Genomic DNA, 17,149 nt, shown 5'->3' on the forward strand with positions numbered 1-17,149 from the left:
CTCTGGTTCCTCTCGTCTCCCTGTGCTCACTCCTACCGCTCAATACTGTAGGGTCACAGTGGAGGTCACGGTGATGAAGGCCCTGCTCTGATCTGACTTGAAGATTTGAAAACTTAAGCATGAGAATCATCATCTACCACATCTACGCAGCTTCGGAGCGTGAGTTTATAGTCATGTTTTATTTCAAGGCAAATCAATTGAGTCCAATGCTGTGTTTCCATCACGGTGTACATCGTGAAATAACATTTTAATCAGAGCGAGAAGACTCTCACACACTGTCTAAACTTGCAAGAATACTTTTCTTGCTGTGACATTTTGGTGCTAGACCTTCATCTGGCAAATGTTGCAGCAATGCAAGTATTCCTGCACGTTCTGACAGTTTGTGGGCGTCTTCTTTGCTTTCAGTTTTTCTCCGTTTTGTGAAGTTTTTTTTCTGTTATATCTAATGGTTCGCTCTTCTTTCTTTCTGTCTTGCTCTCAGTCAAACTTTCGTCCAAGACCTTCAAACGTTGGACTGAAACGTTGCAGCAAGAAAAAATATTCTTGCAAGTTCAGACCGAGTGCTTGAGTGTCCTTGCTAACCATTACAAAAAAGAAAGTGTATGGTGATACATGGTGAATAAATAGTGTCAGTGGCTACAAATAAATCAATGTCTGGGCACTGATTGGTGTATACTAAAAAAAGCGGATCAGAGGACGTCAACTGAGGACACAGTCTCTAATGCGTCCGTAGTATGGATTGCGTTCAAGCAAGCACAGAAGAGTTACCACGTGTCATCAAACCACCTCCGTGTGTGTTTTTAGTGTTTCTGAGGACACATTTAGGAACTTAGCGTGATTTTCTCGTGACTGGATTATTCATCGTGGATGTTAATACCAGCTCTGAACTCGTGGAGAAACTTTTTGCTGATGTGCACAGTCCTTGAGTGTGGTCACCTTCACCGTGGCCACGTGTAATAAAAATATAGCCTGGAATAAAAGTAAGAGAGGGAGAAGGTGGAGGAAGAGGAGTAGAGGACAAAGGGAGACACAGAGGAATGGTGAGGGGAGGGATAGCAAAGGTGGAGGTTGCCGTGTTACTCATTATGAGAGAAGCAAGGTGATAAACATCTCTGCGTGTCTAAACACAGAGCTTTTGGGAAATGAACTGCACCTCAGCAGATGTCGTGTGCTGTCTGTCAGGTGCGGCTGGGAACAGCTGCTTTATTTTACATATTTCAGTGCTAATTATGATCTATTCTCTACTTTTATTTTCACACAGTTTTAGATTGACACGATAGATGGACAACACAAGTCTCTTTACTGGACCTAAACAAAGGTCGGTACACAGAAAATTCGTCTGTAGAATGAGAGCAAAAGTACAAAAAAATCTGAATCAGGACAAAGGGAAATTCACAAGAAAACACACGAGGAACATAGTTGTTTACGCTAAAAACTGATTCGACAAACTGACGAGGGAACCTGTGAAACAAGAAAACAGAATGAATACCAAAATAAAACAGGAAACCACTGAATGAATAAAAATGCAAAATCATCACATTTGCAGATTAATTAATGATCACAAACACATGAATTGCAACAGATTATTAATGTGTTTTTTTAAAAAAAAAAAACATTGCACTTATTTATTACAGCTCAAAATTATGTTTTAGTCCTGTGTTATAGATTTTTTATTTATTTTCTGTTAGAGTGAAGTAATTTATGACAGTATATTTTGTTGTTGCAGTACAATTTTGTTCTAATGTATTCTATTGTCTTCTATTTCTATTCTATTGTGTTCTATTGTATTCTCTGTCCTTTAACTGCTGCAACATGTGAATTTCCCAGTGTGGGATCAATAAAGTCTAATCTAATCTAAACTAAACCAACATGAATGTCTCTTCAACAAAGTTTCATAGAAAACGACAGTCCCACACTAGAACTAGGTCATTAGCATTAGCGCTGTCCCAAGTTAGCGGGTAGGTGATTAGCTTTAGCATTGTCCTATAGTCAGCTGCTAGCACTTTCTGCAACAGCAGTTTGCAGTATAAGTAATTTAGAATAGTAGTAGAAATGAGGAGTTTTTTTTACGCACGTTCCCCCTACTGGATACCCAAGGTATGACTGACTGACGGCAGAATAATCAACTGACACAGCATACAAAGCTCTGGATCTTCAAGGCATCACCAGCAAACCAGAGAGCAATCAACCCACACACAGAACAATCCACAGAACAGAACATAAACTCAGCTCCACATCATGCACTTGTCACATGTGCAGTCTGTTTAATGTTGGTAGAGGATATTTCTGTCGTAAAACTGCAGAACAAATCTATCTACTGGTACAAGTAAAGAGACGTGACTTGATGTGACCTTTCTTAGCAGCAAAGTAACAAAACCAATGAGCGTGCAGTCCTGTTTCCACACCATAAACACACACACACACGCGTGTGTGTGTGTTTATCTCCTAACGTTGTCAGGCAGACTAGACTCACATGTTCAACCCAAAAATCCCTCTGTCCCTGTGCGCTCACTCCCACTACAAGGGGGCATGGCCATTAACAAGGTTTTATAAATGCTGAGGTTAAAAAACGGAGCTCGGTAGAGACGTTCAAGGACATGCACACACACACAAACACACAAGGGGAAACAATCATATATCATGATCTTTGGATGGAAAAATGGGATCATAATAAACTTACATCACCAGCCAAAATGCAGCAGAATCAGGTTATGTGGTGCAATTTAATTACAGTCCCCACGGAGCATTTAAAAATGTGCTCTGATTTCGCCACGCCATAAAAAGTGTTTTCAGCTCAATTTGAATGATTACAAAATCGCTGGGTACATATGATGAGGTGTGAAGATCGTGATAAAATGAAAAATGGGAAGACACACATGCATCGTGGACAGCCTGTGGACATGTGGAAGGGAGTATTAGGCTCATTATCAGAGGGTTCAAATCCTGGGACAGGTTAAGGGCTCGAGTGCCACAGAGCAAGGCACCCAACTCCCCTTTCAGATGAGTGCTGCCCAGTTTGTGTTCACTCTCATGCATGTAGCGTTAAATAAGAATAATAAGAACAAACGCTACCACATTAGCACGTGAAGACACTCTGCGAAAAGTAACTTCAACTCATGGTATGTTCCAGTTGCAGTTGGAATTCTGATTTCCAACTCAGAAAGTCAGAGCAAACTCACTAAATCCTATATAAATACTTTTATTAAGATTTGTCTCCATGCCCATAATTTACTGATTAAGTTCTCAGTCTTGGAGCTGTGTTGTGTTCACGGTGCTTTCGATTTATATTGGCGGTCAGGGAGTGGCACCTCCGAGCTAACTGTGTTCCTTGAAAAGTTGGAAGAAACCACGGAAACATTGTTAGCATCACCAGTCGATAATAGCGCTCTATGCAGGAATTTGCTAACACAGACAGTGTACCGACATGTGCACGGATAAAAATCGAACAATACTACGAGTGATTTACTGTCAAACAAAGAAGACAGAAGTGGAAGTATCTCCATCTTAGAATCCCATGTCAGGGTTCTAAGTTGGGAATCTGAGTTGAGGGGACATTCCTTCAACAGGATCATCACAGGCCATTAGGTAAAGCCAGGGTCTCAAACTCAGATGACCGGGGGGCGCTAAACGTCTAATCTGATCAGGAAGGGGCTGGTCATGTGAAAAAAATGTCCAACTTTTTTGGGGAAAAAGTAGTCAGGGTGGGGGATTCCATCATAATATCGCAATAATAATAGTTGTGACAATATTTCACAGAATGGAACGATATATTTATCTATGTAATCCGAATTGAGGGGGCACTCCTGTTGAGGACTTCCGACTACAACTGGAATGCACCATATGTGTAGAGAGGGGGATGAACAGGAAGTGGGAGTGGGTCAATGGGATGTGGTCACACAGGCTAGGGCCTGCGGTCAAGCAGTTTCGCACTGCCCCTGTATAATAAAAAAGTGTGTGTATTTGTATTTATATCTTTGTGAGGTCCAGAAAACCTGTCTTTGTGAGGACATTATGACCTTGTGGGGACATTTTGTCTGGGCTCCACAACTTTAAAGGGCATGTTCAGGATTAACACCTGGTTTAGGTTAGGGTTAGGCACCTAGCAAATGCATTATATCTATGAGGTGTCCTCACTAAGCTGTAAAAACAAGTTTGTGTGTGTGTGTGTGTGTGTGAAAGAAATCAATGTGGAGGGATTCTTGCCTACTTGTTCGAACATTCTTTTTCCTGCTCGAGGTTCATGGCCTTATTACACCTGACACAGCTGCCAGCAAAGACAGTAATTGCCTCAGAAAGGGTACAATGGATTGTAGCAGCTCCAACAATAATATAGATCTTGAAAAGTGAAATGTTACATAAGCACATCACACCGTGTACTCGCCCTAATTGAAGTGTTATTAGACGGTTGTGTCAGATGTAGCATATCCACACTCCACCATTAGGAAGGTGGTATCAGATATTGCTTGATGATCCGACAAGCACTCCGTTTGAAGCATAATGAGCATTTTACTGCACAGTGAAAACACTGTCGCTGTGGACGTCGTCCTCAGGCTCAGTCGTATGGACACACATCCTCCACATCCCATTCACTCGCTCCAGCGGATGACTGTTTTGGTCACGGGTCTGCTTTTTATGGCCGTGCACGCTCGGGCCCATTGTGACTCCCCATTAATTCCTCAGTAGCTCAATCTTGTAATCATGTCATAGTCTATTAAGTGAATGTACTCACACAGAGTCGCCACCCTTTGAAACCGTTTATTAGCAAAATCATAAAGCAAAGGCCTGTTTTCCTGTGAGGGTCTCTTGAGTATGACGGCCCATTGAGTCAAACTGGACACAGACAGCAGTGACAGAGCAGATGCTGCTCAATGAAAGCCCTGTCAAGACCAGCGGTCTCAGACAGTCCCTCCTTTCTTTCTTCTGGAGCCATTCTGTGCTTTCTGAGAGCCCTCGAGCAACGAAGCCTCTGCCTCATCATCTGTCGGTGGCAGACGTCAGGTCAGCTCAAAGAGGCAGCAGGTGGTCGGTCTGTTCTTCTCCACCTCTGATGGGTTCAAACTCTGAATCTGTCTGACTGTGGAGAGCCTGTACCTGTGTGGATAATGCACGTCAAAGGCGGCTGATCAAATGTGACAGTAGAAAGTAGAATGTTCTCTTTCTTCTGTTGATGTTACTTATACACAGCCACTGGGGTTCTTTTTCTTTTATTTCCTGCAGTTCAATTACACATTAAAGCAAAAACAAAACTCCCTTTGAGTCATTCTGTGAAAGAGAAGAAAACAAACAACTACTGCTCAAGAGGTTCAGGCAGAATCTGTTATGTAAGAGACACTTATGATGATGGCATAACAGCAATCAACTGTTTCAAAGATGGAGAAGGAAAAAAAGTCCCTCCAGTATTTTGTTTATAATGATGACTCAAAAGTTATATTATACGGCAGTGTCATCTCAGCATGGTGTAAGTATCAGTGTATTTATATAATGTTAGTTGGACTAAAAACCTGACCTTTAAAATACACATAAACATGTTGGAAAATGGTACTTAATGGAATGTCTATTTGTCTACCTATCTAGATTACAGCAAAAAAGAGATGAGATTAACATACAGCCAAAATATAGTTTAAACTTACCCAAATGTCAGCTAAAATGTATTTAAAATTAGATTAGCATATACAATCTAGCTAAAGGATAGCTTTAAGTTAGCCAAACATTAGCTAAAAGATGAGATTAACATATCCATCTATCTATATAGAGCTAAAGGACAGTTTTAAGTTAGCAAAACATAAGCTAAAAGACAAGTTTAACATCTATCTATCTATATATCTATATAAATCTATAGATATATAAATATATATATCTAGAATACAGCTAAAAGATAGCTTTAAGTTAGCAAAACATTAGCTAAAAGTTGAGTTTATCTATCTATCTATCTATCTATCTATCTATCTATCTATCTATCTATCTCATCTCAAATCATATCAAATCTAGTCTCATTTCATACAGGACTAGATTTTAACCTTTGAGTTTGTTGTGATCATCTTGTTCACTGTTCCAGGTCACATTTACCCCCTTCAGACATTAGAATACAATAATTGTGCACAATTGTTGCCCAAAGGGTCTGGTGAAAAATCATACGATGGAACAGGCTGGCGTGAAAGACAAAGAATACTTGAGGGAACTTTATTTTTGTTCTACCTCGCAGCTTTGTACGAAACTAAAGCCAGGGTGTGGCAAACACTGCACCATCCCAGACTGCCATAAACCACAGATGTTTTCTCATTGTAATATGAATCCTGTTCCAGAGCTGCTCCCTGCTCCAAACACAACAACACGACGTCTGACATGACCTGGTACAGGATTTGCTCCTGTTCCCTTTCACTGTTGATAGTTAACCTGGGTCAGACCTGGGTGAAAACACAATAAAATGAAGACTTGAGACTTGGATGTGTTTTATAGTGGATTTACTGCAGACAAGCCTGCGTTTAAACCTGACCCGAGAGTAAAGAAGACAGGTGCTCCTCACACAGCGGCCGAACGGGAGGAGCTTGTGGTGTTTTTCCTGTTCGTCACGTTTTCAGGAATGTTTCTTCAGCACTTGCCTCTCTGCAGCTCACTGACTCATTACAGCACGTCATTGACAATATGTGCAGCTCTGTGCAAAAACACAACAGAGTGGCGTACAAACAATTTACGAAATGAAACATCTATTACTCACAGTCAAGTGCACCTGGCAGCAGTGGTTCAGCAGCTGTACACCTCACTTTTATGTTTAATAATATCCTCCTACAACCTGCACCCACAGCATACACAGTGTACGTCACTATCCACCCAGCTGTGCTTAACATGATAGTTCAGGTGTTTTTAAGTGTGAGTATATGAGCCCATTGTAAGCCCTATATATATATATGTATATATATATATATATATATATATATATGTATATGCTCATCATCTTCTTCTCCATCTTTTGTGTATTTCTGTAGCAGCCTCACAGCGCCACATACAGGCCTGGCATATGTACTACAGTGTTTAGAGTTATTTTGGAGGTTTGAAAACATTTCTTGAAATGTAAAACTGTTTTTGTTTTTGTTTTTTTTAAAAAGACAAAAGAAAAATATGACAGAGGGAAATTTCTGTTTCTGTGTGGATAAGACCTAAGGAAACCTTATCTTGTTTTTGGTTTTTTTCATGGTCCCGGTGTCACGTTTACAGCAATAACAGTTATACTATGTGTAATGCGATAAGTGTGTGTGTATGCAGGCTATTTTTCCCTTGTGTTGTTTGTGTGCATGCTTTGTTTCTGTTGCCATGAATGTGGAACAAAGTGCACCTTTGGAGACGACAAATTAGAAGAGAAGTGCTGTGATCATAAAACGTTATCTTATCGTATTTTGCGTCACGACTCCATTTAGCATGCATCGTCTCATCTCGCTGTGTGAATGTGCGAGGGGTCAACGGTGTGACAGGGAGAGTGATGTGCACTAACATGAACACGTGTTTGTCACGCTGCGAAAACAAAGACAGGCGACGACACACACACACAGGAAGTGTGACTCTATTCTCTGCTCGTGATGCCTTTACTCCACTTACATTGTTTTTTACAAAGACTATTTGTTTAAAAACATGCATTTATACATATACTGTATACATATGTGTACATATATGTACGTATATGTATATATATATATATATACATATGCATGTTTATATATATATGTATATATGAAAAATAGAACTGATCTGACATGAACTGGTTAGTGTGAGATGACGGTCTTTCACCTCTTATATACACACAAAAAAACCACTATTTCGTTCAGGTTGAGAGTGAATTCTTTGAATTTCCTTCGCACTGAGTCGTCTGCTCACAAATGCATGGAATGGGAGTAATGTCAGCCGCCCATGGATGAGGAGAGTGTGTGTGTGCGCGTGTGTGTGTGTGTCGTTTGCTCTCAGGGATGAGTGAAAGTGTTGAGAGACTCGAATGTGACCTCTTTTCTTGGCTTTACTGTTGTTTTTTAATGCACATGAGAGACTCCGCTTTATGTTATGCTGCTTTTAGATTGAGACAGCAGAGACACTCATGCATGGAAACCAAAACCTGGTCCTAATGAAGCAGAACCTCATTTCCGAGGAAGATTTGAATTGGTTAAGGGTAGGGATAAACGCTTAGTTTTGTTCGTCAAATTAATGGAAGTCAATGCGGTGTCCTTAGAAGAATAGCAGTGCAAACGCATGTGTGTGTGTGAGAGGGAGAGAGCGAGAGACAGGACCAGTAGTCCTCATCAAGACCAAAACCTGGTCCTGGACCTTTTTTCTGAGGAACTGAAGGAGGTTTAGGGACCACACAGCGGGATAGTGGCTAGCACTGTTGTCCCACAGCAAGAAGGGGACCCGGTCTGACCGAGGACCTGTCTATGTGGAGTTTGCATGTTCTTCAGTTCTTCCGTTTCCTCTCACAGTCCAAACACTTACAGAATAAATGGATAAATGGTTGATTATCTCCGCCTGTTGGCCCTGTGATGGTCTAACAACCTGTCAAGGGTTAGCCTATATGAGCTGGGATTGGTGGGTCCAGTCCCCCATGACCCTCAGGATGAGTTAGAGTTAGAGGTAATGGTTAGGGAGGACACTTTGTTTAGGTTGTCCAAATGAATGGAAATCAACAAAGTGTCCTCAGAGGAATAGCTGCACAAACGTGTGTGTGTGTGTGTGTGTGCTGCAAACCCATGTTTAATCACCTCCCTTCATTGTCTGTCGACTGCAGGAAGGAGTGGATGGAGAACGATTGCGTCTCCATTCAACAAACTGTCACCTTGTGGGTTTCTGTTGAGCAGAAGTGCTTTCAGTGTGTTATAATAGGCAGCTGCTCCACTCTCTTTTCCTTTTTTTCCCCTCTTCTCTTTTCCCCGAATGAATGGCTGTGGTTGTGGTGGTAGTTGGAGGGATGGACGAGTGTAACCTGAGAAGAGGTGCATCCCTGGGGTGTTAAGTTTAGGGAGGCGGAGCATGAAGGGAGAGAGGGTGAGATGCGGGCTGAGATAGAGCAGCAGAGGAAGGGTGAGGGTGGTGGGTGGTGGGGGTTGGGGGGGGAACGGTTGTTGTATTATCTGATTGTGTTTTAATGACGACGAGAAACAAGACAGAAAATAAAGAGCTGCTCGACAAAAGCTGAGGCTGAAGTCAATGATTACTGCTTTGACTTTTAAAGATAAAGATAAACACGTCCTTTATTCTCTCTCCTACACGCACACACACACACGCACACACACACACACGCACGCACACACACACAGAGACAGACAGATGGTCTTCTTAGGACTCTGCATTGACAGCCATTTATTTGGACAGTCCCAAAAAAGCCTTATCCCTAACCTTAAAGGTAGGATGGGAGATCATTTTCTGGAGCATGTTTTATTGTATTGCTTAGTATCCTCTTCACAACCCGATTATAACTTATTAATTAATGCATTGTCACAAAAATGAGTCAGTCAGCTGTCTTTGTGATGTTTTGAGAGTATTTGTTGTTTTTCGGCATCACGTATGAAATTAGCAAAAAAAATAACCAAAAAAAAAAGTACAAAAGGTTACCGATGCTGCACAGCGCTCGTGAATCTGTGCTCGTTGCACGTTCCTTTCCTCTGGAGGCGGAGCTTTGGAGCGAAGAAAGGGGGCTTGGACTTTTGAATTCAAAATGTAGCCCACTCGAAAAAAAAGATTTCCAACTCAACCTTTAACTATGAACAGTTAAAGAACATTATAACATTATAATGATTTTTTTTTACATTTGTTTTTTTAATTAATGCATTAATTTTGCATCATAAATATGTTTAAATTGTTCCATATCAAAACAATATATGTGAAATATGATTATAAATATTAGAATTTAGACGTTGTTTCACTTGACCGGCTCCATTCTGACTAAAAGTAGACATTCAGTGGCTCATAGGTCATCTGAGTTTGTGACGCCTTACTTAAGAGTACATGACTTCTTTTTAAGGCTATGTTGAAATCCGCTGCTGTTTCATTGGGATTCTTTTATTAAGGGAAAAGTTGACATAAATACTTTAAGGAGCGAGAGAGAGTTAATAAAACTATCTTCTGCTGTCAGTCTTTCACACAGACTCTTATCGCTGGAGCTCTAAACAAAACACAGCGTGTCACCCTGCTCTCGCTGCAAGTCCACAGAGTCGAGCTACAATAGCACGTGTTCACCCCGTCCATGAATCATTAACCATCTGCTGGCTGGGTGGAATGAATGAGTGAGGGAGGGAGGAGAGACACAGAGAGAGCGAGAGAGAGAGAGAGCTTTGAACAAAGTCTGCTTCTTTTTTTTTTTACGGCATCTCTAAGACCCAAAACAAAGGATGTGTTTAGTTGCCTGCAGCATGATGAGAAGATAGGACAAGTGAGGGGAGTGATGCTTAGAACAGGAAGAACCGAGAAGCCCAGGAATCAGTTATGGTGGAAAGGCCAGGCTGTTTGTGGAACATGATACGGATGTTTTATGGTAGAAGTCGCTACATGTGAGACTGCAGCTGCTTTTAAAACCTGCACTCAGATGTGGACACGCTGTGAAGTACAGTGCTGTGCAAACGTCTCCTCTTAAGCCACGATTAAATCTGTTGTTTTAGCAGTTTTAGCAGTTCTATAATGGCCAGATGGGGTAATTGTTTCGCAATCGCTTTATTGGAACACGTCCAGAAAATACGGGAAACATGCGAACTGTAAAGACAGCCTGACTAGAAATAAGCCAAAATGTCTAAAGGTCTAAATTTCACTGATACTAAATCTTTCTGATTGTAATGTAGTTTAAAAGTAGACAAAACGGGTCAAAATCTAAGAAGGTTGTACAAATCACAAGCAAATACTACAACTACTAAACTTTATTAAGACAAACTTTGGTATTTCTTCTAAAAATGGGACTTTTTGTGTATACAATAAAAAAATGGAGCAATTTCCCAGACATTAGGCAGATTTTACTGTTTTGAAAATCAACATTTGCAGTGTGTTCAGTATTCAGGAGATTGCACTGCTCCAGCTCTATCGTTAAATCTCAAGTCTCTAAATTTAAGTCCTGAAAACACCAAGAGCGATGCATTCAGTATGTATTTAAATATTTGATTTAAAATAGGCATCAGAAAGAAAGAAAAGAAAGAGAATTCTGCTTACAACACAGAAAGGTGAAGCCCGGTCACGGCTCAGTGCACATTTGCTCTGAAACATTCTCGTCCACCATTTATACAATACCAAATATTTGCATAAAATAGACTGTGGATTTCTGTAATGATGCAACTCTTAACTGTCACTGTTACTGCGGTCCTTCAGAGGAAGTGATACGTGTTTCCTGACTTTTCTTTCTTTTTTTTTTGCTTGTTTTATTCTCTTACACTTGGCTTCACGACGAGTAAAAGCTTCTAATTAAAATCGGTGGAGTTTCCCTTTAAGCATTTTCAGCCTTGGCAGTGGCAGTTCTGATGGCACGTTCTCATCCAAGGTCCAGTCACTGCTCACTCACATTTTCCACACTAACATTAGCAGAAAATCAAGCAAAGCAAGAGACATGTTGACCATTGAAACGTGTCTTGTTTTAAACTGATTTGACCTCTGATTTGTGCTTGAAACACAAGGAAATGGTCTTAACCACTTATCAACAGGCTCAGCTGATAAAGATCTAAACCTGTTTAAAGTGTAATTAAACCCCTAAACCACTTTTTTTAACAGATGTAGCAGTGTATTTGTTGATTCCGGTTAAAATTTTCACAGTTTAGTATTGAAATTAGACAAAAGTCAGTGTTTTTTGGTAAAACACCAGCTACTACATTCACATTTTGCCATTTGCTTCCTTAGTCCCCTCTTGTGACGCTGGTAAACTCTTTTGAATTCAATTGCTATTCATCACAAAGTTCCACAGGAAAAGGTGCAGACTTTACAAAACTGATGGATTTATTATCCATTTACTGTTACAAATGATCTGAAGTGATCAAGGTGTCGTGTTTACGAGCCACAGGCAATAAAATCCCACACCATTTGACCTGATCTGGAATGCGGATTTTATTTATTCCCATTGCTGTCAATAACCAGCTAAGTAGGTTTTTTTTTACCGAGTGGAAAAAAGGGACTAGCATCCCAAAAGGTATCCCATTATTCCACATTTTCTCCAGAAAGGGAGGGTTTTAGGAGCAACAATTGAGATTGGAGTCCACATACAGAAGCTCACAGAATCGACAAAAATCAACACCAGCCTAAGTCTGTCATATCACAGTCATAATGTTTCCCACTTTATCTTCATGTTAAACAATATTTTCCAACTGAAAAGACAAGTTTGTTCAAACACCAACTCTCCTGAACTAAAGCCCATAAAGAAAATCAGTGTTTTTAGCCCAGGAAGATACAGACGGCGCCGGTTTACTGCTGCGTCGTTCAGTAAGTGTGTATCACGCAGGTAAATCTAATTTAGGATTTCACACAGTAAAGTTACAAAATATTACACATGAATGTACTGATGGAAGCAGCAGTGGAGCAACAATTCCCGTGTAAAACCATGTCAAATTGTTGATTTTCTCTATGGAATTTGGTGCAGGGAGTAACCAGAGAGGCTGCACGACTGCATCATTGAGACTTGAGTTTTTACCCAGAAATAACAGTGTACTCACAGTACAGTACGTCGCGTCTGAGCTGCTGTCAGTCACTGTCGGATTTAGTCAGTGATGATGATATTCAATACACCCAGGGCCGAGGATTCATACGCGCACCAACACAAAACCTGTAATTGCAAGGTGAAAGGGTGAGATTACGAGGTCAGAACATCTCTGCAGTCTCACAGTGAAAAGAGCATAATAGAAGCCAGTGACGGGGATCACGTTCCTCTTTGTGGCTGCATTTATTCCCCCTAAAGCTTATTAGCCACATAATGTGGAGCAGTAAAAATGTCTTAATGACTTTTCACGAAAAAGCAGGAGTCGCACCCCATCAGTCACCTCTGGCTCGTGTTTAAACACCTGTCAACTCACCAGGAACAAGTCAATCATTTCTCTCCCTATTCAATTGGAATTATAATAACACTTACAGTAATAGTTAAGGGTTCTTTTAAGCATTTTTTTTTTCACATGCTGTTGCTCCTCTGCACTTAGATCAACCATAATGGCATTCCATTTGTAGTCGGAACTCGGAATTTCCGAGGTTACGGGGTGTTGTTTGCACAGAAATGCCCCCAGAACTCGGATTTCCAACCTCACCAACCCCGTTAATCGCACTTCTGTCATATTTGTTTCACAGTAAATCAGCCGTACACAAACTACTGTCTGTCATGCCGGAGACATGTTGTTTGTGTGCACAAAATACCACATACAGTGTTGTTATTGACAGGTATTGCTAACAATTATGAGCCCAAAATACGTTTCCGTAAGTTCACACTGTGGATTGCAGTTCCAATGTAAATGGAAAGTTGGCCAAATCTACATCTGCTTAAACTTATGACATCTGCAGAATATGTTCACTATTTTATCTTTGTTAACTTGCCACCAGGGGGCGATTTGAATATTTTGGTTTTATGTATGAATTACGATCATTTTTACATAACTATTTTGATTATTTTCAAATCTATTTCATTTCGTCCTCACTCCGTTGTTTATATTTAGTGCTGTCAGGCAGGTTTTGAAGACGTTTTCTTGTCATTATTTAAATAATTCTAAGAAGTAACCACATCACAACAGCTTTGAAACTGCCAAACAATTTTCAAAAGAGCAATAATGACTGAAAGGAACCTTTGTGGGTGGGCCGTTTGTGTGTGTAACAATGCGTCATTATTCATGTGTGTGTGTGTGTGTGTGTGTGTGTGTGGCAGCAAACAGCAGTGCTGCAGTAATGGTAGGGGGGGCGAAGGATCGAGCATTGCTGCAAGATTTCACACCCATGACTTATAGAGCCAGTGCATTAACCCCGAATACACACACTCTCACACACACACACACACACACACACACCGGCTATTACAGCCAGTCTGGAGGAAATGAAGCATCATCGTCGCAGGCGCACACAAACACTCCAAAGTGTCCCCTTTTGTTGAGGAGGGCAACAAAAGACAGTGAGGCAACAAGTGGAGGAGACGGCGTCCTCAGAGACAGACATGAATGAAAGAAAATGGGAGGAGTAATGGTGCGTTCACACTGGAAGCCAAGTGTGTTTCATTACTCGCACAACGGTGGTCGCCGGATTAAGTCCCATCCACATGGAAACAGAACCTCCCTATGTGATCTTTTTCTATTTTTGTTCTTGAAAAAGTTTTCCCGTAAACACGGCCTTGTTCTTTAAACACACAAAACAACTCTAAATGCTGTAGTATGTATGCCAGGCCTATATGTTGGCGCTATAGAAATACACCAAATACAGAGAAGAAGATGTGGCACATGCACATACAGCGAGCGTCATTGTTTTCCCAAAGTTTTATACACAAAAATTCAATGGGCTTAAATCCTAAATTCATGTTTTAGGGCTCCCAAACTGCTCGTCCAATGTGGATTAAAAGCTGACGTACGCAAATTCCCCTTAACTTGGCCGTTACATGGTTTATGCGTGCAAGTACCAAGAGTAAACATAAATCTCAACTGCTCACCTGGTGCTAATGCTAAGTGCTAACCAATCCTTTTCTTCACACGGTCACTCTGGGTGAGCACGTACAGCGACAGTTTTCAATTTCTGACAAAACATCTAGGATCATGTTGGAAGTGCTTTCCATGTTCGATGTCTGCCTACGGTCTGTACTGCTACAGACTCTAACTGTTGCCGTGTCTTCTCTGGATCCATGTGAAGCACAGAGTAAATGGGCGGATGACCAAATTTATGTCACACAGACAACAGAGGACACATGTGAACAGGGAAAGTATGACTCGGATCAAGATTTCACATGGTTTGCGTGGCCTGGTATGATCAAAAACATTCACGTGTCCAGTTGACATGGACTCACATTGTTAGCCAGAGATTAGCAAATGCAGATTTGTGTGGCCTTTAAGTGCTGGACCCATGCTCGTGTTTATAGTGTAGGTGGTGGCACAGGGACTATTAGTGTGCAGCACCATAGCAGAATACGCTTTAGGTGACTTGCATGAAAGCAGCAGTAACCTTGTGTGTGTGTTTTGGTTTTTTTTTATCTTGGAATGTCAGTTTTGCATAAACAGCGTTTGTACAAAGCCAGGGACACGATCAGTGCCAGGATCTACACGGTTTCTCGGGTTCGTTGCAGCACAAGGTCATTAACGTGTCCTCGCGCTGACCAAACCCCGCAAACTGCCTCTCACTTTTTAAATCCCGGGCCTCTCGGCTCGGATCGCATCAACATTCACATCACAAATACACCTTCTAACCACCGATGTGCATGTCCATATACAGGCATGCATCCAAGATACAGCTACCCACCCACACTCCCACCACACCACAGCAGAGCCGAGTGGAGTGGAGAGGGGCTGTGGACGCCTGATACCTCACCGTGCTTTGACAGATACCCAGTGGCAGGAAAGTGGCCGAATGTCTGTGCATGGTTGGGGGTGGGATTAGAGCTATTTAAAGCTGTATGCGTCTGTCTCTCAAGGTTCAAGCACCAGATACATCCTCCCCCCGCCTCTTTTTCTCTTTTACCACAGAAAGCAGCGTGAAAGCTTGATAAAGCAGGCATGCAGACCTCTGCTCCTGGGCTCAATCGACTTATATAACAATGTCATTGGTGGAGACGCAGAACCATCTGTGCCTAAGGCTACTGTACGCATTGTTCTCAGTGTGTGTGTGTGTGTGTGTGTGTGTGCATGTGAGCTGGTACTTGTGCAGTGAAGACTGACAGAGTATTACTCTTTATTGTCGGTTGTCTCCGTCAAAACATGGTAATCTATTGGCATAAAAATGAGCTGTGATGTTCAGTATAATTTGAGTTTGCTGTAACACGATTCCAAGGTTGTTTCTGCAAAAACTGGAGAGGATGAACGTCATAGAATTGATTTCTCCATCTACCCTCTCGTCTGCCTTTGGGTGTCTCATTTCTTTTCCCAATATACTAATTTTAATGATGTTGCTGTTGCTACTGGGAGAAATTAGGTCATCTGGGGGAGATGAGCAATCGGGAGAGGGAGGCCTCAGGACACTATCCTCGGCCCGTGTTTATTATGGATTATGTGTTTTATTTTGTAGTCATGTGTTCCTTCGACTGGGTTTTTGTAAATGTATTTATTGCATTATTCATTTTTCAGTGCAGGCTGTAGGCTTCCGTCCAGGAGAGTTTAAAAGACAACTAATGACATCAGCATTATCAAAATGCCAAACAGCAGCGGAGAGGTTTCAAGTGCTAAATGTCACTGAAACTGATGCAAAGGTCATTCCACGTCAAATCTGATACAGTTTGTTGCTCCACCTGCACCCAGGGAACCAATCAGCGATGGACACCGAGCATCGCCAAAAAGCTGCCCGTGGGGGACACAAAGAAAGACTGACCTTATAAAAAAGTACACTTACTGATGTCTGCGATATCTTAAGAACATGTTTGCCACTTCATCTCAGCGTTAGACAGCGTTTACTGACTGGAAAAACTGCTCGTGCTCTCCTGCACCAAACCCCATGGAGAAAATCTGTGATTTTTACTTCACAGCACACAGAGGTTGTTGATCCACGACAGCCTCCATAAGTCAGTTCAAATGTGTTATATTAGGACTTTGGCATCTCAAATTCTTTGCTCACATTTACCCAAGTGACACAAAGGCAGCAGTAGACCAGCAGCTCCTCTGTCTCCACAAGATTAAAACGTTAATTTTCTCAATGGGCTTTGGTGCAGGAGAGTAAGTGGTCCACAAACTTCAGTTTTCTTAAAAAAAAACAGACAATATAAAGAGAAAAAATAATAATTGGGTTAGGTTTGAGTGACTCTCCGAAGTCATGACTAATGCTGCCTCAGACAGTAGCCCCACAGCTTTGTTGACCGATATTTTTATGACCACAGTAAATGCCTCCTGAACCAGATTATGACTAAAAACACACACTCTAGCAAAGAGAGTGAGATGCAGGCAAACAGTGCCCACAGCGTGTGTTTGTGTGTGTATGAATGTATGTATTAATCATGTCACGACACAGCAGCGCTCTGGACTCAACCGCACCTTAATCCATGTCAGCATTC

General features: G+C 41.4%; 1 long non-coding RNA gene across 1 annotated transcript in view; it reads right to left on the bottom strand.

Annotated features, from left to right (window-relative positions):
* Positions 1 to 4,739: 4,739 nt before the first annotated feature.
* LOC122786259 overlaps positions 4,740 to 17,149 on the bottom strand; it is a 29,949-nt gene continuing 17,539 nt past the window's right edge. Inside the window, exons 4-5 of the long non-coding RNA XR_006362424.1 lie at positions 12,654 to 12,763; positions 4,740 to 5,091 (exon numbers count right to left, since the gene is read on the bottom strand). This is a non-coding gene — a long non-coding RNA (uncharacterized LOC122786259). The remainder of the gene's footprint in view (positions 5,092 to 12,653; positions 12,764 to 17,149) is intronic.

The sequence above is a fragment of the Solea senegalensis genome, linkage group LG20, assembly GCF_019176455.1.
Source record: "Solea senegalensis isolate Sse05_10M linkage group LG20, IFAPA_SoseM_1, whole genome shotgun sequence".
NCBI classification, from domain to species: Eukaryota; Metazoa; Chordata; class Actinopteri; order Pleuronectiformes; family Soleidae; genus Solea; species Solea senegalensis.